The sequence below is a fragment of the Mauremys reevesii genome, linkage group 11, assembly GCF_016161935.1.
Source record: "Mauremys reevesii isolate NIE-2019 linkage group 11, ASM1616193v1, whole genome shotgun sequence".
Taxonomy (NCBI): Eukaryota; Metazoa; Chordata; order Testudines; family Geoemydidae; genus Mauremys; species Mauremys reevesii.
The window spans coordinates 53,018,657-53,043,462 of record NC_052633.1 but is presented as its reverse complement, the minus strand read 5'-3'; the positions used below and the strand labels follow the sequence as shown (position 1 = coordinate 53,043,462).

The 24,806-nt window shown below is 42.4% G+C and overlaps 1 long non-coding RNA gene across 4 annotated transcripts in view; it reads right to left on the bottom strand.

Annotated features, from left to right (window-relative positions):
* Positions 1-24,806, bottom strand: part of LOC120375200 — a 41,950-nt gene that overhangs the window by 2,915 nt on the left and 14,229 nt on the right. Inside the window, exon 5 of one of the 4 annotated variants that reach the window (XR_005586499.1) lies at positions 1,996-2,128. The exons of 1 other annotated variant lie outside the window; for it this stretch is intronic. This is a non-coding gene — a long non-coding RNA (uncharacterized LOC120375200). Of the gene's footprint in view, positions 1-1,995; positions 2,129-9,551; positions 10,004-10,127; positions 10,275-24,806 lie in introns of those variants that run through there. 2 more of the 4 variants (XR_005586498.1, XR_005586501.1) reach the window with 2 other exon arrangements.

The window sequence follows — 24,806 nt, the reverse complement described above, 5'->3', positions numbered from 1 at the left end:
GAGATTACTTGATCATTACCTGTTAGGTTCACTCCCTCTGGGGCACCTGGCATTGGTCACTGTTGGTAGACAGGATACTGGCTGGATGGACCTTTGATCTGACCCATTATGGCCATTCTTATGTTCTTAGGATGCACTTCTGTCTTGTAATTTTCACTTTTCAAATATTACAGCATATTTTTCCATTAGCAAAAATAGCATTCCAATTTCCCAGTAAAATGTTCTGTCATGTTACATTGCATCTGACATGACATAACAAACGGCATGATATAACAACTAAACCAACTGCAGCATTTCAAAAATTAGAAGACTGATTTTCTTTCCTGTCCACAAACAACTGTCACATTGGGTAGGAAACAGCTCACCCAGATCTTAAAATACTATTGACTAGAAAGTGCTGCAAGGATGTTCGGTGGAGATTCTACCCACAAACTGTCAGAAACCTCTTGTTCACTAAGACCCTAGGGGTCTTATCCAGCAGAAATGCAGACAGAACAGTTATAGGCTTAGCTTTACGTACAGCTATGGAGAATAGCTATGCAGCCATTCTAAGGAGATTATTGCTCCCCTTGATAGGGATCACTTATTTCTATTTTAGGTTAATAAAATGCAAATAATCACAAATTAGCTTGAAAGGCAAAAAGTGTCTGATAACTTATTACTATTTCCAGACATTCAAGAAGAGCCTGTTTCTGCCACAAGGAGCTCAGAGCTTGAGGGCAGATGGACAGGCAGACACAGATTAGGAGCTAAAAGAAATCCCAATATGTTGTTTTTTTACACACATCAATCTGATTCACTGTAGACAGCATTGCAGAAACAGCCTTCGGAGGGACTTACAGAAATTACACAGAAAGCTGTATAGCCAGGTTCAAGGGATGAAAAATGTAGTTCTCCATGAATAAGTGACTAGGGCACTGGCCTGGGGATCAGGAGACAGCTGTTCTATTCCTGGCTCTCCTGCTGATCTAGTGTGCGACCTTAGACAAGTCACTTCAGGTCATATTCACAAACGTATGTAAGCACCTAACTCCTATTGGCTGCAATGGGAGTTGGCACATAAATGTTAATGTCTGTGCACTTTTTCCCTCCTGACACCACCACCCTTTGTCTCTTGTCTTGTCTTTTTAGACTATAATATTCCTTGGGGCAGGGACACACTTTGTACACTGCCTCCTCCCATGAGACCTCTCAGTTGAAATCAAGAAACCTCTAGGCAATCCTGTAATACAAATAATAAATATATTTCCTCTTGAAGAGTCATATGTTAAACTCAGACCTTCAGGCGCACTTGTATTTTCAAATTTTAAAATAAATTAAAAACTTTCAAAACCTGAAGTGAAAATATTTGTCAGCCTGTTATCAAATTTTTCCTCCTGCTACAACTTAACGATTGCAGTTAGGAGTCAAGAGGTGGGGTTTTAGTACATTACCAAAAACTGGCACTTTTAATACCCTCTAGATGTGCGCCAAATAGATGCAGGTTCCACCAATATTTGCACACTGCAGCAAACTCCAGTTGTGAAATGGACCAATGCACAAGTGCTCAAGGAGTTAAAATAAGATAGTTGAACTTGTCAAGATATTTTTACGTTTACTAGCAAAGATGTTTGTTCTGTTTTTAATGCTGCAGGGAACCAGTCAGTTTGAAAGAGAAGATGTCCAAGCAGACTCCCAGTTAGACAATGACTGACATGGTCAGTAAATCGTTTTGTCAAGGATTCATTTTGCGGCACCACAAAAGAAAATGTGTGATAGTTTGAAACACACTGAAAGCACTTTGTGCTGATTGACATGCTGCATCCTCAAAAGAATGATCAACTATGGCTTACTAAAACCACTCAGTACTGAAGACAAGAATTTCCAGGCCACCATTAGGTTTACTATGTATTGTTTAACAGAGTCTTTTTTGGTTTTAAGTGAAGCAATTATATCATTTCTGTCCAATAATTTTAGCATGAAGATTGTAAGGAAAATAACCATTTTTCATACCTGCATTTGATTCAAGAGGCATCTGGCTTCCCTTTCTGCTCTATCCATATGCCACATGATAGTTTTCTGAGAATGGGGGAGGAAGTATATGGACAAGATTGTACTGGGCACAGTTTTGTAATTGTTGTCCAACCTCCTGTGAGAAATGACCAGAGAAATTTCACTATGCATGCAGATTTTAAAGGTAATTCCTAAATACAGTTGGCATATATGATTTCAGCCTGTATGTATGAAGACTTTTTAAATGTGGAATAGAAAATTAATGGGAGGTTTATTTACCAGAGATTGTCACTAGACTTCTGGCATTATCTTTTCCTAAGCATAAACATACCAGTTTTGACCATGCACTACTAAATGCCGTGGCATAAATACCAACTAATAAATCAGTTTGCAGAGAAGAACCCCAGGGAGATGCAGATAGAAGTAGTTTGTAAGTTCCCCACTAGTTCTATTTAAATTCTTCTTCATGCTCCCCACACCGTCTACATATTGATAGTATTCAAAGGCACATCATCTGGGACCCCCCAGTATGATAGAACTACATAAGAAGTTGTGCTGAGTGAACCCCTAATGGTTTGGCATTTCAGCTCAAGCAAAGATATGCATTCAAACTTTGCAAACACCTCCCTCCCAGAAAGCCCATGAGCTTTCCTCCTCCATGTCTTCCAGTTATAGGTGCAAGACCCAGGGATAAATGAGGAGAGCAATGAACCCCCAGCAAGGATGCTAGCAAATCAGCTGGGTGCCAGGCTTACTTGTAGGAAGGTCAGGAATGTTGTCATGGATTACAGCAGTGATGGGGTTAAGGGAAGAAGTAGAAATGGGGAAAGGAAACTGTGGGATTGGATGATAGCAATTAAGATGACCTTCCACAAAACTACAATTTCAGTTTGATTTGTGGGTTTGGCTAGGATTACATAAGGTTCTGATTTTGGTTTATGTGGCTTATACATCCATTTTTTAAAAGTCTTGTTACTATTAAGACAGCAAAGAAGGAAAACTTGATTGAACTGAATCACTTCAGTGATTGGTAATGTCAAAGGGTGTGCCTGCTCTGCAGTGCCCCCTGCTGGCCAGGTTTACCTAGCATGTGTGAAATGCAGGTCCTGAATGTTAGGAACAACACATAAGCTAGAGAGTTTCCTCCAGCTCAAAACACATACAGAACTATGACAAGGATGCCTGAATAATCAGTAACATAGAAAGGTTTTGTTCCTCAGGGTGCTCTGTCATAGGAGGTGTGCACATCCATGCACTCAACTAGAGATTGACAAAAGCAGAGTCCACGGGTCTATGCAGAAGAGCACCTCATGCTCCGAAGAAAGGGCATGTAAGGAGGCTCAGACCCGCTGTCACAGCCAGGTCGTGGGCAGCCAGAGTCTGCAGTTACTACACAGGAATCAAGAGTCAGCTGGATTGAGATACTGGGAGATCAGAGGCAGGTGACAAACTGGAGATCAGAACCATGGGTTGGAAACCAGAGAGTAGGCTGTGTCAGAGGTAAGAGAGAGAATCTATAAATTAGGAACAAGAGGTCAGATGCCAGGAGTCAAGCCAGATCGGAATGCTAAGAAATCAAGTTGGAGAAGCAGCAGTGGATATCAGGAAGCACAAGGTACACAGTCCAGGCAAGGTAGAACCCAGTTGTTCAGACTGCTTCCTGTACCTGGTTTAAGTGGGGCCAGAGGGCCAATCAGCTGTTCTGGGACTCCACCAATTGGATATCAGGGGCAGAGCATCACACTGGGGCTAGGCTCAGTGAGTTTCAGGTAAACTGCTGCCAGCAGGCTGCCAGATGGAGAGTTGAAGCAAGAATACTCCTGTGACCCATGCAGGACCAGGTTCAAGACCCATGGGTAATGAGTGACACCAACTGCAACTCAGTTCCCTCTTGACCATGAAACCGAAAACTCTAAAGCCGAGGGGAAGGATGGGAGATAGAGCACCCACAGGAACAACACATATCAAAGAGCTCAAGTTAACATACAGGTAAGTAACCTCTCCCTCTTCTTTGAGTGTATGTCCCTATGGGTGCTCCACCATAGGAGACTCCCAAGCAGTAACTCAATGAGGAGGAGGATGCTGAGGAGACAAATCTAAGATAATTCAGAGGACTGCATCACCAAAGGTAATATCAGCTCTGGAAGCAGGTAAGATTGTGTAATATTTGGTGAATGTGTATGAACAGATCAGGTTGCAGTCCTACTGATCTCTGCTATGTGGACTGATCTCTCTGGTGGGCTCTAGTGGAGTGTGCTGTTACTCTATGCGGAGGCTGTATTCCAGTGATTTGTAGCAGGTTGAGATGCAATTCAAAATCCACTTTGACAATTTGAATGGGAATTGTATGACCCTTCATTCTTTCAGCAAATGACATGAAGGGGCTCTAATGGTCTTAGTCCCGTCAAGGTAAAAGGCAAGGGTCCTCTTGACATGTAGTATGTGTAGCTTAGTCTTCTCTCTGGAGGACTGAGGTTTTGGACAAAATACTGGTAAACAAATGTTTGATTGATATGAAATTCCAACAAGACTTTAGGGAGGAAGTGAGCATGGGGGCATAATGTGACTTTGTCATGGTAAAAGACACTCTAAGATGGGTCAGGAATGAGTACCCTGAGTTCTCTCATTCTTCTAGCCAAAGTGATGGCAACTAGAAACAAAATCTTAAGGGAGAGAGAACAGTTTGCTATTGGCTCAAAGAGGGAGTATCTCGGGGCATTAAGGACCAAGTTAAAGTCCCATGGGAGAGCAAGGTTCCTGATTGAGGGAAAAAAGTTGTATAAGCCCTTAATATGCTTGGATTGGCAAAGACCATAATTCCTTTAGTAAGTGATAGTGGCTAGCTGTACTCTGAGTTTATTGATACACCATGTCTCCATAAATCCAACAAGAAACTAGGGTTTTTGAGAGTGGAACTTTGAGACTTACAAATAGTGGAACCAACACCAGTAATGGAAACATTTCCACTTCTGCAGGTAATTTTTGTGAGTAGTAGATTTTCTGCTGGATAAGATGACTGACTGGACCTCGTACAAACAGCTTAACTTCAAGCCAAAGAACCATCAAGGAGCCATGCCTTGAGATTCAAAGACTAGGGGTTGGGATGGCTCAGGACACTTGAATTCTAAGATAGATGGTCTTTGCTGAGCGGAAGGCGGAGAGGTGTTGCCACAGAGAGATAAAGAAGGTCAAAGTACTACTCTTGTCTCTGCCATGATGGTGTTAGGAAAATAATCCTCACTCCTTCTCTCAGTTTGAGTAAGGTTTTGAGAGTTAGAGGTACAGACAGATAAGCATAGAGCAGGATGCAGGGCCAGGATATTAGTAAGGCATCCCCCAAGGAACAGTGGCTCTGTCCTTCCTTGGAGTAGGAGAGATGGCATTTTGCTTTGGTTGAAGTTGCAATTAGGTCCATCCTTGGGAGGCCCAAGGTTTGGCATCTGCTGTGGAAGACAGTCATTGAGCTTCCATTCATGTTCCTGACTTAAATTTCTGCTCAGGGAGTCCATAATTGTTTCTGGAGGCCAGGTAGATAAACTGCTGAGATTTCTATATGATGAAAAATGCACCAATTCCAGTCTTTCCAACTCAGCACTTAAGGACTGGGATCTTGCCCTCCTTTGTTGTACATCGTTGCCAAATTGTCCAGCATTACCCTTACAGAGTGTCCCTGTATGTCATGAAGGAAGAGCTGACAAGCATAGTGGACTTCTAGGATGTTGATGTGAAGTGTTCTCTCTTGTGGGGAGCTGTAACAGCGCCCTTCTGGCTCCTCCCTAAAACTCAGTCGGAGACCACCTCAAGTGTATGCACCAGTGCTCTTTTTATTCCTTTGTGCTAGTTCCCACCACCGGCTACATACACTTTCTTCAGGCCAACGCCCTGGGGGACTGCTAGCTTTCCCTACCAGCAGGGACCTAGAGCCATACACTCCTCCTCTTCCTGTGTCCCACTCCCTGTAGTTTCCCCCCTTCCAGCTTTATATGGCCGGCCGGCTGATTAAGCCCGCAGGTGCCGATGCTCAAGTAATCTGGGCATGGTCTCCCCTGCCAGCCCCAACTAATCACCTTAATTGGAGAGGGGCTAACAGGGATCTGGCCAGGCTCTCCTACCAGCATTCTGTTACAGGACCATTTGCCTTTTGTTGAGACCCCTTGCAGATGGGCCCCCTAACCAAAGAGAGGCATCCATCCTGAGGATTTGAAGGAGGAGGATATGAAAATGGGGTTCCCGTGCACATCTTCCTTGTGTCTTTCTACAACAGAGTCTAGTACTTTCGGAGGTACTGTGATTCATTTGGAAAGATGGTGTCTGTTTTTTCCTCAGCCGAGCCTGGAGACATCTGAGACGCAGTGTGATGAACATGGAAGCCAACATGTGGCCTAGGAGTTGTAGGCAGGCCCTTGCAGTTGTTTTCAGACTGTGCTGTAGGGTAGAGATTAGACTGGACATGGTGGAGAATGTCACTGTGGAAAGTAAGCTGTGGTGGTTAAGGAGTCTAGGATGGCCCCAATGAAGTCTCTCTGCTGGCCTAAAGTTAATGTAGATTTTTTTTAGATTGATGGCAAGGCCCTGGGACTGAAATAGGGCTAGTGTCTTGGAAGTGTGAATCTCTAGTGCTGAGTGACTCCTGAGGAGTTAGCTGTCTAAGTTTGGAAACACTACAATGCCCCACCAATGTACATGAGCCACCACTACTAAGATGACCTTGGTAAAGACCCCTGGAGCTGTGGATAGCCCCACAGGGATGAAGAAGTACTGGTAATGTTCTGAGCATATAATGAAGCAAAGAAAGTGCTTGCAGGAGTATATAGGTATATGAAAGTAGGCATCCTGGAGATTGAGAGCACAATCCAGGCCCCCAGATCTAGGGATGGAATTATGATGGCTAGGTTTGCCATCCTGAAGTCCTGCAAAAGGACATAGTTATTGAGTTTCCTGAGATCTAGAATTAGTCTGCAGCCAATCTCTTTTGGCAACCAGGAAATATTTGGAATAGAACCTTCTTCTAAGGAACAGGCTCAATCACATCCAAGTGCAGGAGAGATTGGACTTCCTACTTCAAAAGCTCTTCATGAGAGGGGTACCCGAAGAGGGACAGGGAGGGAAGATGGGTGGGAATACAATGGAAGACAGTACCAGAGATGAAGCCCGATGATGGTCCAGGAGGTCTCTGTGACACCTGGATAACAGTACTGGAGCATGTGAGGTAGATTTAGGTGCACCTCGGTGCTGAAAGGTGTTGGGTGGTACTGAGCTAGATGATTCTGAGTGCTGCTTATCTAAAGACCTCTCAGATAGGAATTTCTTAGGTGATACTGGAACCTCAGTACCAATTTCAGCTGGAGGTACCCTTTGTAGGACACAACTGCTCCCGAAAGTCAGATTTATGAGGTGACCTACCCCTTTTCTTAGAGCCCTTTGTATGGGAGAGGGGCTTTTTTTTAAAGGAGATCTTTATCTCTGAAGCTACTTCTGTGGTTCCAGCAGTCACTGGAGCATCATGAGAAGCTGAGGCCGATGTATGGGGGGAAGCAGACCCTACTGGAGCTAAAGATTATTCATTTAAGAGGAAATTGAACCAATTCTCTTGACCTTTTTGAAACCTGCTTTTTAACCCCATGCAGACTTTCCACTTCAACAGGACATGAGTGTCTCCAAGGCACAGGAGACAGCTAGAGGGAAAAGGCCTGTGGCAGGTCTGGCAGAGCTTGAAGTCGGGCGTTTTAGCCATAACCCAGGGAAGCACCAAGGCACTAAAACAATAATTTCAATGGGGGGAGGCGTAAACCCCGCTTCAAAGAACAGGCTTGTGCTAAACCCTAAGAAAACAACAACAAAAACCTTCACTAATAAAAAAAAAGATTTAACGAGAGAAAGGTGGTATGCTGAGAACAGCGGACACTACAAATGCTCCGTCTCAAGCAGCAGGCTATTGTGAACAAATAGTGTTGGCAGGTCCATACCTCCTTATATGTCCTGGCTTGGGAGCACAAGATACTGTTCTGTGCAGGTGTGGACCTGTGGACACTGCTTTTTTCAGTCTCCAGTCAAGAGCGCTTGGGCACATGGCACATCCTACAGTGGAGCATCCATAGGGACATACAAGAAATTCAAGCTCTTTGCCTACTGAGAGCCTCTTGGGAAGCTATAGTATACTTCTAAGTTCAGAGAGACAATCTCAAATCAGGCTGCCTAAAACAAAGTCAAACTGGAGAACTCAGATTTCAGTTAACTATGCATATTGCAACGACAGTGCTTCCCCTCTACCTCTACCTCTACCTCTCTCTCTCTCTCTCTCACACACACACACACACACACTTTCATTCTTTATTCACTTGTACAAAATATTCCTCTTCCTAAATTGCAATCCTTGGAGCCAACACATCTGGCTGTAGCTGTTCTGTCATTCATAGCCTTATTATGCAAATAAAAAAGACAAGCTGCAAGTTCCAATTGAATCCAAATAACCTTGGAGCATCCAATAGATGGAGACTTCGAAAACTACAGAATTCCACATCTCTGATACATGTCATCCAGTTTAGAAATGTTACACAGATACATAAGAGTATCAGAGGGGTAGCCATGTTAGTCTGGATCTGTAAAAGCAGCAAAGAGTCTTGTGGCACCTTATAGACTAACAGACGTTTTGGAGCATGAGCTTTCACCCACGAAAGCTCATGCTCCAAAACGTCTGTTAGTCTATAAGGTGCCACAAGACTCTTCGCTGCTTTTACAGATACATAAGAGTGAATTTACAAATGCTGAAAGGCTGCAGGCTTGATTCTCTCCCTGCTCCAGGGATCAGCTGAAACCCAAGATGAAATTGCTTCCAGGGAATGGCAAGCAGAATTTGCACTGCTACTTTTCCCTGAGAGTTAATCCAGGGAAAAAATTAGACTTATCTTAAACTGGAGCTCCATCGGATCTCTGCCAGTTGGAGGTATCCAGTTTTGCATTGAATCAGCACATTCCCAGGCATCCTGGCCATACTCCCTGGCAGTAGGGATTACAGAGCCATTGTGCAGGTGGGTGTCACCGTGCCTCAGTAGGCCACAGCTGGGAATGCCAGATTCAGGACAAACTGCTTAAAAATAGGGCAGACTCACCCCAAACTGATGTTTTCCACTACATGCATCCGACGAAGTGGGTATTCACCCACGAAAGCTCATGCTCCAAAACTTCTGTTAGTCTATAAGGTGCCACAGGACTCTTTGCTGCTTTTCCCAAACTGATGGTTATTCTACCATTAGATTATATTAAACCACAGGTTAACAAGAAGTCAAAAATGCAACCTCCTTAGGCATTCCAGCTTTTATCTCACCACCCAGACACTGGACTCTATAACGAGTGGTTAGTGAAAAGCAATTTCATCAAATTAGGGTCCTTCCAATCTCAAGAGATAAGCCATTTAGCCAGGTTAATATATCAGATCTTACCCAATAATCACACTGCTGTCAATCCTTTAGTAACTCAACTCTAAAGGTTTATTAATAAAAGAAAAGAAGAGAGTTAAAATGGTTAATAGATCATATACATACACTAATTGCAATGTTCTTATATCAGGTTTGTAGCAGTGATGTTATAAACTGCTGGCTTGTAAAGTCTCTCTGGTAACTTCCAAAAGATTGGAAGGTCCTCAGCCATAGTTCAATATACTTCTTTTAGTTCTAAGTCCACAGTCCAGACAATCAGGGCAGGAAAGAGGCAAAATGGAATCATCCCAGGGGTCTTTCACACCCTTTGCCATGTGCCTTGAAATTTTCTGTTTCAAACAAAGCTCACAGCCCAGTTTGTGGAAAGCTACTGGCACAAGATGGAGTCCAGGGTCACATGAGGATATCACATGTCCTTACATGGTTTGATGACTCACAAACGCAGCCATTGTCCATATCCGTGCTGAGGTGTCCATAGGAAGGTCTATCTGGATGGAATGAGTTTCTTCTATGGCCCATTGTTAGAGTGACTTGTTCTTAGTGATCCATCCAGCTTTACTAGTCCATTCTCAATTCTAACAAAGACAATACTAGTGATATAAATGTTCATGTTTCAGTCATATAGCATCACAGTGGATTTCCCTTCAATGGACTCCATATGCTGGGATTTACTAGCAGAAGTTGGCATAACCCAGTGGTAAATTGGGCCCCTCTTTTTTTTAGTGCACTATATACTCCTCTCTTCTCCCCATCCCTTGAATTGTCTCCAGTATACTTTTCTCATCTTGGAATACGCAATATGAAATATTTGTGTATAGTACCTTATTGCTGCAGTCACTTAGAGATCTAAGTGAAAAAATATAGGAATTAAAACAATTTGGATGGATCACATATTAAGAAAATGATTGATTCTTTTTGGAAATGCTCTTCACATTCAGATTTGAGGGATAAGCAAGTTCAGTGAAGTTATTTCAAGCTGTGTTTCACCTTTTTTCCAAAAGGAAACAGTTTACAGAGAGCTAAAAATGTAAACATGGAAGCAAACAGGGTGTGATATTAATCCTTTAAAAGAGTATCTATCATCACGTAGTGAATTGAGACCTATACATACAATTCCTATGGGAGATTAGATTACCTTCTAGTTAATGTTATGTTGCCAGTCACAAACAAAATGGAAAACAATATGAACCACAAAATTTCATAGGTACTTAAATACTGAATATTAGTCAGGGCAAGAGAATATGATCAATTTTCTTAAAACTACTTAGCATTTAAATTAAACAAAGGAATGTTAACAAGGAAGGAAAGAATATTTAAAAACCAAACCACAAAAAGGAAATACACTAAAGAAGTCAGTTTACCTATCAGGCTATGAAATAAACACTCTCACCTCAGCATCTATTTGCATATATTGTCCTTCTGATTTACTATCATTAGAAACGTTTGGCTGTTATGCCATGAGGAACTATACCAGGGATACTTACTGACCCTCTGAGTCACATATGACAATCCTCAGAAGTTTGAGAGCTGGGGCGCACTTGCCAGAGCTCAGAACTTCAGCCCTATGGAAGGCACCTGACAGGGTTTGAGGCTTCAGTCCCGCTCCTGCTGAAGCCCTGAGCCCCAGCAGGCACGCTTCGTGGGGCTGAAGCCCCGAGACGCCCCCCCACCCCCGCTGGCAGGGCCGCCCAGAGGGGGAGGCAAGTGAGGCAATATGACCCGGGCACCCTGAGCCCTGGCCCGGCAGCGGTCCAGGTCTTCATCGGCATTTTGGCTACAGGGGGCCCTTCAGTGCTGCCGAAAACACGAAGCGACTGAATGCCCCCCCCAACCGAAATGCCGAAGACCCGGACCACTGCCAGGTGAGTACAAGCACCGCAGCTCTCCCACTTTGCCCCAAGCCCCCTGAATCCTCTGGCTGGCCCTGCCTGCTGGGCAGAAGCCCTACCCTACCACCCGGCTGCAAGGCGAGCTCTCCAGCTTCGCTCCCCAGTCTGGTGGGTAGAGAATGTGGAGGGGAGTGTGTGGGGGGAAGCTCCATGAGCTGCACTTTAATGGTAAAAGAGCCACATGCAGCTTGCAAGCCACAGTTTGGCCACCCCTGTACTATAGAAAACAAAGCCAAACAAGTAGGTTTAGATATTCTGTTGAAAGGTGTTAATGTCTGGAATCAGGTGAGTATTTCCTCCAAAGATAGTTACAGACCTCATTAAAGTTTGTAACTTTAATTACAGTCTGTGAAAAAATCAGTCTTGGAGACTCATTGGAAGGAGCAATTAAACCCTTTATTTATTAGACAGTTACATAGAACAGAGACACCACCCAAGGTACATGGCAAGTCAGAGCTAAGCCATGAGAACTGGTAGCTTTTCCTGATTGCAAAGCCAGGGGCTAGGTGATTGGTTTTGCAGGTTCAAAGAAGGAATGAAAGAGGTCTCATTTCTGTCCCTGGCTAGGTACAGGAGCAAGTTTGGGGAAAGGTTGTATTCATAGTGTGGCCAAAGAATCTGTCCCTGACTTTACTTCGATTTTGTCCATTTCAAACAAAGAGCACAACCTCTTATTAAACAGAAAATGTTTCAAGTGGGCCTTGAATATGCATCTTCAAAGCATAAAACTGAGAAAGCAATAACAGATCTCTGAGATTTCATTGTTGTGGTCTCTGAAAAGTATCCAAATTATATCCTCACCTAAGCTCTGGAAGTCATTTGAAAGATGTAGCTAAGCTCTTAGCAGTCTGTTCATGAACTCTGGAGATGATAGCTGCCATATGACAACTTGCTGGAGAACTGTGCACACTTCCAACCAAAAAACTCACAAAAGTCATTTTGCTCTTCTGTTCTCCCCAAATAATGATTAAAACGGCTAAAGACCTCCGGCATTAAGTTTTCTGGGCCAGATCCTCAGCTAATGTAAATCAGTGCCACTCCATTGACTTAGTGAAGCCAGGTCAATTTACACCAGCTGAGGATTGGGATCTGTAGCTACATTCCTGTGCTTGCACACCTAGTTATATTGGAAAAGCCACAGGGCAAGTAATTAGATGAAATAATGTGGTTTGTTTTATACATTTTAATTGTTAGAACATACTGTTATGTTTGCCAAAATTTAAATTAGTATTTTCTCCTGTATATGGGTGTGGAATAAATAACTAGGATACAAAGGTAAGATTAGATAAGTATCTGAGACCTGATGATGATCTCATCTACACTGGCTTCACAACTAAGTTCTACTGAATTCCGTGGAGTTATTCCTGAGTACACTGGTGTGAGAGAAATCAGAATCAGGTGTCCTATATTATATTATTGGGGGGGGAATATATTCAAATCAGTAAAAAAAAAACATTTCAAATTCTTTTTTAAACCCACCATGCATGGATGTGGGAAAGGAGGTCTCTTGTATTTGACTTTTACTGGAAAAATACACAACTGACCTGTCCTCAAGTTGCTTTGTTTTGCAATAAGATAAGCTTAGAAATAATTACAGCGACAAAGTCAGCTTCCCTTGGATATGATCCGTGACATTGCTGGGAAACGCAATACTGCCTAGACTCTGCCAAAAGCTTTTGGCCAGACTATCTGTGGCCTGAGACTGCATTCTGTACAACTATGTAAATCCCATGCTACCCCAAATCCCTCAATGGCTGACAATAGTTGTATTTTATCTTTGACATGTATTTCAGTCCAATGTGTTGGAAAGGACAATTTTCTGAGATCTCGGGACCTTTTGTAAGTAGTTTGCATTGGGAGCTATGCCAGACACATGGGCCCAGTCACTTATCCTGAGAGTGAAACAGCCTAAATAAACAACCAATGGATGAGCACAGATGCTATGCTCTAAGGAAATATCTATAAATTTGGTTGTTTTTTTTAATATCATCAGTTATACACAGTGTTTCATTATTTCCCCCTAAGAGGTCATTACAATATTAGGGGCCAATTCAATTCTCCCTGAAGTTTATGGAATTTTTTTTAGTATTATTAAATCTTTCCACTGACTTCAATGAGCATCAGAGCAGGTCCTTAAAAATGTGTAGGGTCATTGCATCTCTTTCACCACATCAGCCTCAGCATCTCTCTCTGGCAGGGAGGAGGCACCTGGAATCAATCCCATTCTAGAGGTTTCTGATCTTAACTTTGGTTATTTACCAAGTGGGCCTCAGGGTAGGCCCGAGTAGGTCACTTTAAAAAAAAAAAAAAAAACCACCACAGCGCAAAAGAAAGATTCATTTCCTCTTGCCACTGCTGATTTATATACTGGCTTCTTGTCACCAGCCCATTCCCAAACCAAAGTAATCTCAATGTTTCCCCAACAGAGAGGTGAGTAGTCCTCCACCTAGCAAAAGTCTTTACTCCTCGCTGCCCCTAACCCTGCTGCCACATTTTTTCCCCCTCCCTCTTCCCACACGCTCACCCCCAGAAGGGGTTTTTAAAGGTTACCAATGGCCCTTAATTTGACTCTGGTGTCTCCAATTAACCTGAGGTAACCTCTTTTCAGGTCATAGGTAAAAGGGCCTTGATCTTTCCAAAACTGATATATCAATCTTCCAACACTCTCTTCTTATAGCTATCAGCTCTGACTTTGTCACAGTAATAATAATTATCTGAAATAATAGGGTAAATTCATTAGGAACCTACTCACTGATTATTAATACCAATATATATTTTTTCAAATATTGCTCACCTTTGCTCTGGTAATTTCTTACAGGGGCTTCTCAAAAACACCTTAACAGTGAATGTTAAACCTACCAATGTCCAAACTTTCTCTCCTTGCAGAACTTCCAGCAACTTGAGCTGAACTGTCTTCATTGCATTACAAGTGGGCTTTGTTGGGGTTCTTACTATTTTGAGCAGGCACCTCTTGGGTCCTTCTGCTTTTATTTCTTCTTTACCTTTTTTCTAATGTTGAAAACTTTGAATTTGAAGAATGCTAAATGTCATGAATATTGAATCACCTTTCCAACAGTAGCTAATTATTTTGTTTTGTAACCAATTCTATTCACACTTTAATACATGATAAATACAAGTTAAGTATTTTCCCTGCTGGACATAGAGATGCTTCACAGGTAACATAAGTTACTAATTTAATGACTATTCAGCACATATTTTAAGATGCTGTTATTCTGATATCCTTCTGACTCATATATAATTCAGACTCAATGCAAAGTTTAGTGATATCTAACTCAAATATAAAATGAGCTCTGAATTTTGATGTGCTCAATAGAGTTCTAAAATATATTCTTTGAATTTTTTTTGTAAATTCTGATACAGAACTAGTATCACTCAAGTCAACATAGTGCTTGTGTCATTTACACCACCAACAGAAAACAAAAATACCACTTCATTCCAGAGGCAGGTAATTAAATGCAAACAAGAGGCATATACTAAAGCCTCCCAGGAATAGAAGCAGGTGGAATAGTAATCACTCACATTTCCAGTTTTTCAAATAGGACCGATGTTTAGTTCATGGTCAAAAATCACTTTAATATAAATCACTCAAGACATCAGTTACATTAGGGAATAGTGAAATTGCTAACCAATTAATTCCCTTATCATTAAACAGTTGAAAAGTAAAGTATGATTTGACTGCTGAGGAAATATGTGAAATTCCTACTTTAACAAACAAAAATGTAAATAGCTGGGTTTCTTTTTGATTGCTCATTGAATATACTATTTGCCGCCCATTCCCCACACATTGATTTATATTACATACCTCTGGCAGGAATTTCTTTTTCTAAACAAAATGAAAAAAATATTTCCTGTAAATCTTAAAGTTTGCCTAGTTTTAGCCAACTTAAGGATCTGTTCTGCTCTTCAGTACATCTAAGATGACACCCATTGCTGTGGTATCTGTGCACCTCACAGTCTTTAGTGTATTTATCCTCACAACACCTCTGTGAGATGGAGATAATAGCACCTCCCTATTTTTACAGATGAGGAACTGAGGTACAGAGTAGAGCTTGTTGGAAAAATTCTGATGAAATAAAAACAACGAGGAGTTCGGTGGCACCTTAAAGACTAACAGATTTATTTGGACATAAGCTTTCATGGGTAAAAAACTCACTTCTTCAGATGCGTGAAGTGGGTTTTTTACCCACGAAAGCTTACGCCCAAATAAATCTGTTAGTCTTTAAGGTGCCACCGAACTCCTTGTTGTTTTTCTGTATACAGACTAACACGGCTACCCCTCAGATATCTGATGAAATACTGTTTAGTCAGAATTTGTAGATTTGGTGAAATTGGAATATTTGAGAGACTGTCTGATTTTGCCAAAATACCGAAAGAACTTAGCCTGCCATCCAGGTTGCAAACCCTGCTTGGTTTCCTACCAGTTCACCCATGTGGCTCCTCAATTTCCACGGTCTGCCAGGCAGGCTGCCCAAAGGCTCCATTCCCTCTCAGAGATATTTGAAATGTCAAAATATCAAAATCCTCCTCAAAATAGAACTGCCTTTCTCTGCACATCTGCTCACATCACCCACGTAGTCTGTGGCAGAATAGGGAATTGAATGCAGTCTACCAAGTCCCAGGACCATCTTTCCTTTATACAGTTGCTCAAGTCCCATAATTATCATCATCGGGGATCACACAGGAACACTGAAAGCAAGCAAGACCTGTAGGAATTATTTTGCAATGCTCTTACCTTAATTTAGCCATTGTGATGAAGCAGAGAAACCACCCACCAGCACGGAAGGGGTTAGAGAGAGCCTTTGGCCCAGTTAGTCCCACCCCATTATACCTGCACCCAATACCAGGCCAGGGGGGCAGGGGGAGAGAGAAAGGAGAGAACCTTGCTCAGTTTGGGGCTGACTGCCAAAGAGGCAGGGGCTACTGACTCTCTACCTGAGAGGAAGGATCACTTGCCTGCCAGCCAAAGCAGCCACCAGGAAATAACTACCATCTCCCTGGCTAAAGGAGACTGTTGAAAAGACTTAGGAGCATCCAGCCTAAGACAAAACTGGTGACCAAAGCACAGAAACCTTGTGGGGTTCCGGCTAGGGTTTTCAAATTTCTAGTTGCACAACACCAAACACCCTACCCCTTCCCTGGGGCCCTGCCCCTTGCTCACTACATTCCCCCTCCTTTGGTGGCTCGCTCTCCCCCACCCTCACTTGCTTTCACTGGGCTGGTGCAGGGGGTTGGGGTGCGGGAGGGGGTGAGAGCTCTAACTGGGGATGCAGGCTCTGGGGTAGGGCCAGAAATCAGGGTGCAGGAGGGGGGCTCCAGGCTGGAGCAGGGATTTGGAGTGAAGGGGGTGAGGGCTGGGGGTGTGGGCTCTGGGATGGGGATGAAGGGTTTAGGGTGCAGAAGGGGCTTCAGGCTGGGGGTTGGGCCGAGGGATTCAGAGTGTGGGAGGGGGCTGTGGGTAGAGACAGGGGTTGGGATGTTGGAGGGGAGGGCTCTGGGGATGAGGGTTTTGGGGTGCAGTAGGGGCTCCAGGCTGGGGGTGGGGGCAAGGGATTCAGAGTGTGTGAGGGGGCTGTGGGTTGAGATGCAGGAGGGGGTGAGGATTCTGGGGTGGGGCCAGGAATGAAGGATTCAGGGTGTGGGATGGGGCTCTTGCCTGAGGCAGAATTAACCTCTCAGCACTAACCTCAGCAGCTGTATTGTCTTACCACTGTAGCCCTTAGTCATCCATTCCCTTGTCGCCTCCACCACTGTTTGTCACCATCCCTCACTACATCATGTCTTAAAGCATAAACTCCTGAGAGTAGGGACATCCTCAAGAGACATATCTTATGGTGTAACATTAAAAAAACCTACATAATTAACAATTAGAAATCAATTGGGCCAGATTCCCAGCTCGTATAAAATAAAATAGCTCCATTAAAACTCTGTGGAACTGTATCAGTTTACACCTGGTAAGAATCTGATCCATCAAATATAAATATTTCTTTACGTTTTAAATCCATGTAGGATAAATGTGTCTGTTTGAAAATTTGTGATTGCACTGTAATAGTCTGGATTATTATTCTTTCTAATAGTATACAAATATTCAGTGCCAGTATCCATTCAGAAATATTTTGCATTGTATCTCAGTTTCTCATGTTGGTTATGTGTCTCTTTCCGTATAGATGAGTTAAACACAAACTAAAATATTTAAGGAAATAAAAATAAGAAACCCATTTTTTGAAATATGTTAAACAACAGTGGATCTATTGTTTCTCTTTGAGGTCAGTTAAGAACTACTAAAGCCTGTTGTACAATGCCCCAAAGTCATAAATAATCGTAGAAAAGAAAAAAAACCTAACCTTGTGTTATGCTAGCTTTGGTCCTGCTACTACCTTAATAGAACCAATAAAAATGTAAATATGAATAACCTAGGAACAGGGTTATATGAAAGATAAATCATTGCAATGGCTACAATCATGCATATGACAAATATTTGAGAATGAGTGTCACAACTAAATGAAATCTAGTTTTGCAGCTATTTTTATTAACCATTTAGACCAGCCAAACATGCAACCTTAGTATCTAAAAAGTATATTCTAAAGTTCATTAAAATGGAAGGAATAGTCAGTCCTGGGTGCTAGTATCATATTCTGCTTAGTTGGTAGTCTCCCATCTGATAAATCCATCCCTTTCAGATACCTCTTCTTTAATACCAGTGCTCAGCTTACACCAGTTAAGCAACACTTGAAAAAAATAAAGTTTGCTTGCCCTTCCCAGCTGCATTTTTAAAAACTCAGTCTTGCGTTTAGTTTTCCATTTTTTTTAAACTACTCTGGAAGCAAAAACAGACTACAGAAAAATAGAAAACATTTGCATCCTATTTTCAGAACCTAGATCTAAATAATTATCTTTAGGACTCTGTCCTGATCTCAGCTCTTATACATCTGGAGTTTAACCAACTAGACATATTGTACATGCTGATGCAGAGCTGGAGGGGTGTACTTTACTGGTAAAATATTATGATCTGTTTTACAGAAAGAGAACCAAGACAGAGGTTAAGAACATGATTTTCGGAAGTGCAGACGACCAGCGGCTTCCATTGGCTGCAACTACCTTTTGGCTGCTCAGCACTTCTGAAAACTAGGTCTAAAACGACTTGCTTAAAGACATGCAGGAAGCCTGTGGCAAAGCCAGGAATTGAGCCCAGTTGTTCTGAATCCCTGATTGGCTTTCCATGGCACATGAGAGAAAAGATGTTCTCATGGTTCAGGCACTAAATACATTTTGATGTAATTTTTTCCCATATGCTGACAGATTGGAATCAAGGAAGCAGCAGCACTTTAGACAATGCATATGGACAACTATAGTGCCTCTTCACCATGTGCAGGCAGAGCCAATGGAGTGGGAAACGTCCATTGAAGGGGAGTTCTTGCACATGTTGTCATCACCATGGCAATGACAGCTGAAACCACAGTCCAGCAGCTGCCTGAGTCAGCAGCAGCCAGCTCAGTTCCAACCTCAAAAAGAGCAGGATATTTTAACCGAAAGAGCCAGCTTTAGCATTTCTGGGTGGACCTAACAACCCCCCAACCTTCAATATAACTGAATTGCTCTCCAAGCATTATCATGCCACAGCACGGGGCCAGCCTGGGAATTTAGGGGGCAGTTAGCTAGTTGGCTTTTTGGGATACATCTCAAAATTAACTGACTCATTTTAACCAGAGAGTGTGTGAGCGTGTGCATGCACACAGACCACCTACTTCTTCCTTTCATCCCTAGTGATCAGTTTGCATTTGCAAGACTATTGTCTGAAAGGGAAGAGTTCACTATTTGTTGTTGGCTTTGTTTTTAATGAAAGCTCAGCTTTGCTACCTGGGGCAAAGACTGGGTCTGCTAACAAAGGGCTTCGGTATCATCTGGTTGTGTGCAATTTCACAGATTAAAAGTGGTATAAAAATGAGAAACCGCCATGGACACTGGTGCTTTTCATTGTCCTTTTACCAATCCAATGCTTTCCACCCTTCCTTGCAATACTACTGCATAGTCTCCAGCAGCCCTGTCCCCTGCCAGGTGGCCTATCCTGATGTAAAACAGCATACATCTCAGGATGTTACCTTCTCAGGTGGTACCAATAATCTCCCTCCAGCCACACGTACAGAGGACCTACAGCATACCATATCACAATACATCAGATTATGCTGTGTCACATCAGAACTAAAGACCTAGGTTTCTGTTTCCAATGTCCCCTACAGCCAGGTAACCAGCCCTCGATAAATAAGAATTGTCATGGTCAAAAGCCATTGGGTACCACATATTTATGACTACCCAAAGAAATAGGATGTAAACTGGCACATCTGAGTATTTAATCATATCAGGGTGAACAATTCTGTGCCAAATTAAGGGGGCGCATAGAAAGGACATCCCTGACATTCCAGTCTCAAGACACCTACAGAGTTAATCCTCATGTACTTTCAGCAGAAGTACTGCTACTGAAAGCCAACAAATATGCACTTTTGGGGGATGGGGGCAGCTGCTACACAATCCAGCGTCTCATTCATAAACTCTCTTTTTATTTTCAAGGCAAAAGAACACACTTAATGTGTGGTGTAGCTCTGCTTCCTGATAGATAGGACTCTGAAGAGCTGCCTCTTTAATTAGGTATCATAAGCCTCTAAATCAGTGGTGGACAACCTGCAGCCCACCAGGGTAATCTGCTGATGGGCCGCCAGACAGTTTGGTTACTTTTGCATGGCCGCCTGCAGCTCCCAGTGGCCGCAGTTCACAGTTCCTAGCCAATGGGAGCTGTGGGAAGTGGTGCAGGTCGCAGGGATGTGCTGGCCGCCGCTTCACACAGGTCCCATTGGCCGGGAACTACGAACCATGGCCACTGGGAGCTGCGGGTGGCCATGCAAATGTAAACAAACTGTCTGGCGGCCAGCCAGCGGATTACCCTGATGGGCTGCAGGTTGCCCACCACTGCTCTAAATAGTCTCATCCACACAATTTAGAGTTTTGAAATTGGCCATTATACAAAACGCAGATCTGGATTTTAAATAATTTAAAGTGCACAGTAAATTCGTGTTTCCCTCATGCTGCAGGAAAAACAACATGGTGGTGGTGGTGGGGAAACATGCTCTTTAGAACAATTCCACTTTGTATTGTGTATTTTCGGTATTGCTTTCCTTTCCCATTTTTATTACTAGGTAAGTTTTCATGAAAACTGGATCTTTGGGGGTTTTTGAGATTATCTGCACCTGCTGCCTAGCCTATAAAAATGTGGTTTTAAATTCAAAGCAATAAAACACTGCAATTAACTGGAATTATATGGTTTAGGTTGAAACCTGAATTCACACAATGGGCCCCTTCTGCCACTAGTATATAAAGCTTCCCTCTTTGGTCACAAATATTTATTTAGAAACAGTGTATTCTTTTTTACTCATTTATTTTATCTCTATGTTGTTATTAATTTATTTGTATAATTTATTTGTGGCCAGAGGCCACATCCAGGATTGTGGTCCCATTGTATTAAGCACTCTACAAACAAAAGAAGATAGTCTCTGCTTTCAAAGAACTTACAGTGTGTGACACTGGCAGGCAGCAGGCTGAGAAGCGAGAGTAGCTACCACACGCACCACGTTCCAGCTGGAATGCGATGTTCACAGAGATGTAACACTCAGTGACCCCCCCAATGGCCCCTTGCTACCAACACAGATGAGTACCATAAACAAACAGAGCTCCCCTGGCTGAACTGTGTCATTCTACTTACACAGGGCCCTGCTGGAGGCAGTTCAGCAACCATAATAGGCAACAACATAGGGCAGCGTAGGGCTAGGGAGGTCTCAACATCAAATGTGGCTGTGTTATTTCCTCTGGTAACTAAGGAAGCCCCATGCTGTTCTTATACATATGGTGCGTACTGCTAGTCCATGATATGGAGAGGTGCATTCATACATGCAAGAGAAGCCTATGCAGCTGCTGGAGCACCAATATGCAGTGACTGTAATGTTAGGTCACAATCTAGCCTTTTAAAATATTAAGCATATTAAAAAAAATACATACACCTCAAAAGATGCAATTGGCCATCTACTTGCCATTTTCAGTTGGCAGTTTCACACAGGCATCACAGTAAACGCCTTTCCTAATATCCAAGGGCATAACAGAAGTTCCTAGTTACAAAAAAGAAATCTGTAGGCACTTCATGAAAATTCCCACATAACTTCATAAACATGATTTCCCTAGAAATTGTCAAAAGATAACTTCCAAATCTATAACATTACCCCTAATTAGTGATTAAAATTAATACATAAATAGAGCTAAGATTCCATTAAGAGTTCCACTTCCAGCCCAAAAGTGGATGAATTGCTCTTCATTTTATCAAATTTCTCATTTTTAGTCTACATAAAGGTCTCCTGCTTGTCTGGATTCCAAAAGAAATATGAATTTTTACTGGGAACCATCTCACACTGGCAGCAGTAGAGAAGTTTGAAATCAGAGTGAATATGTTTAAGATCAGGAGCAACAGGAGCAATTTCCAAGAAAAATAAGAAAACTTTGTAATTCCCAGATAGAGAACCTCTGTGCTCTCAAAAGAGAATATTTGTCCATTGTTTAGTAGGCTTATATGTTGAATTGTGCCCTATGGCATAACCAATATCAATATTAAAACCTTGCGTACACTAACGAACATTGTATCTAAAATTCTGCACCGTGCAGCTCAGATAAGGGTTAGATGATGCAGTGTTAAAAGCTTCTGAGCATTTTCAAACGCACCCACAGTTAGACTAGCACTGCTCCTATTGAAGTCAATGACAGTTTTATGATGAGTTTATGGGAGCAGAGTTAGGCTAATGTCAAATGTTCTTGTAAATCTCACCATACACCTTCTGCCACTGCTATTAGTGCTGGATCTGTACCATGAGCAAATTATAGATACGAAGCTCATTATGGTAAATGCAGCTTAAGAGTTTATTTGAAAGTCTGAATACCTTTTTGTATAATCTTTTCCATAGCAAGGGAAGATAGCAGGAGGGTTTCCAATTTGGCTATAATTTAACTACAGAAAGAAATTACTCCTCATTCACTGCCAAAACCTAATTACAAATAAGATTTTAGAACATCAAAGCATATGGAATGAGGTGTTTCAGAATGATTCAAAGAAAATTAACAAAACTTAATTTACTATATTTAATATGATTGTGTACATTTTCACTCTGGCATCAGAATGCCACCTTGTTCCTCACTAAGGTGTGTGAACGAGCCTGCAATTTCCTCTCCACATCTTTTCCATTTGATATTGTAACAAACTCCTCTACTCCATTTCCTTTGCTTTCCAGCTTCACACACCCACCCAACCAACTGCTAGAGTAATTGAGTCAAGTTTCTTCCATACAGGGAAAAAGCTGTGAACAAGGAGGCCAATGAGGCTTGTAAAATAGTTTATAGAATCATAGACTTTAAGGTCAGAAGGGACCATTATGATCGTCTAGTCTGACCTCCTGCACAACGCAGGCCACAGAATCTCACCCACCCACTCCTGTATCGAACCCCTACCCTATGTCTGAGCTATTGAAGTCCTCAAATTGTGGTTTAAAGAATTCAAGAGAATCCTCCAGCAAGTGACCCATGCCCCATGCCCCACTCTGCAGAGGAAGACAAAAAAAACCCAGGGCCTCTGCCAATCTGCCCTGGAGGAAAATTCCTTAAGAACCCCAAATATGGCAACCAGCTAAACCCTGAGCATGTGGGCAAGACTTACCAGTCAAACACCCAGAAAAGAATTATCTGTAGTAACTCAGATCCCACCCCATCTAACATCCCATCGGGCATATTTATCTCTAAAAGTCAAAGATCAATTGCCAAAATTAGGCTATCCCAACATACCATCCCCTCCATAAACTTATCAAGCTTAGTCTTCAAGTCACATATGTCTTTTGCCCCCACTGCTCCCCTTGGAAGGCTGTTCCAGAACTTCACTCCTCTGATGGTTAGAAACCTTCATCTAATTTCCAGTCTAAACTTCCTGATGGCCAGTTTATATCCATTTGTTCTTATGTCCACATTGGTACTAAGCTTAAATAATTCCTCTCCCTCCCTGGTGTTTATTCCTCTGATATATTTATAGAGAGCAATCATATCTCCCCTCAGCCTTCTTTTGGTTAGGCTAAACAAGCCAAGCTCTGAGTCTCCTTTCATAAGACAGGTTTTCCATTCCTTGGATCATCCTAGTAGCCCTTCTCTGTACCTGTTCCAGTTTGAATTCATCCTTCTTAAACATGGGAGATCAGAAATGCACAAAGTATTCCAGATGAGGTCTCACCAGTGCCTTGTATAATGGCACTAACACCTCCTTATCTCTACTGGAAATACCTCTCCTGATGCATCCCAAGACTGCATTAGCTTTTTTCACAGCCATATCACCTGTGATCAACCAATACTCTGAGGTCCTTCTCCTCCTCTATTACTTCCAACTGATATATCCCCAGCTTATAACAAAAATTCTTGATATTAATCCCTAAATGCATGACCTTGCACTTTTCACTATAAATTTCATCCTATTACTATTACTCCAGTTTACAAGGTCATCCAGATCTTCCTGTATGATATGCCGGTTCTTCTCTGTATTGGGAATACCTCTCAGCTTCCACAAACTTTATTAGCACATTCCCACTTTCTGTGCCAAGATCAGTAATTAAAAAGATTAAATAAGACTGGTCCCAAAACCAATCCCTGAGGAACTCTACTAGTAACCTCCCTCCAGCCTGACAGTTCACCTTTCAGTACGACTCGTTGTAGTCTCCCCTTTAACCAGTTCCTTATCCACTTTTCAATTTTCATATTGATCCCCATCTTTTCCAACCCATACCTTTCTGAAACAAGGTGCAAATCCACTCTATCCCCTTGACATCGCTCAGGCCACAGCCTGGGGGACAATTTGCATGGTGCAGCAGCTGCAATAGGCCCTTGTTGGGAACAGGTATGTCAGGGTGGGAGGGGGAATGGCTGTACTGCTGAGCCCTACACCTATTCGGGGCAGCAGAACAGTTCACTGGCAGCTGTAGGAAGGCTGCTGTTAAAGTAGTCATGAGGATATATCGAGTTTGAGTGGGCCAAACACAGCTTAAAGCCCGTCCCCCAACTGCATCTTCTATGCTATACCTACTGCTTTGCACCTCTCAGGAGATGGAGTGCAGACCAAACTGATAACAAGCCAACATCTATTGGAGTATTCCCAAGATACTCCAATAAAGATTCTAAAGGAATAGAGTTTTTCTTGGAATAGAGACAAGTGGCTTGTACATAACCCATTCCCTGGCTATGTGAGAGGTTTGTAAATATGAGAAGTGTTTCTAATCCTAGTGCAAAAACATATTTGAAAAGGTAATTTGACTTTAGATTTACCTAAATAATGCAATTAAATGCAGTACATCATCTTGTGTCAAAGGGGGCATGTTTTCTCATCCCAGTGAGTGAGAATGTATGTTGTCCT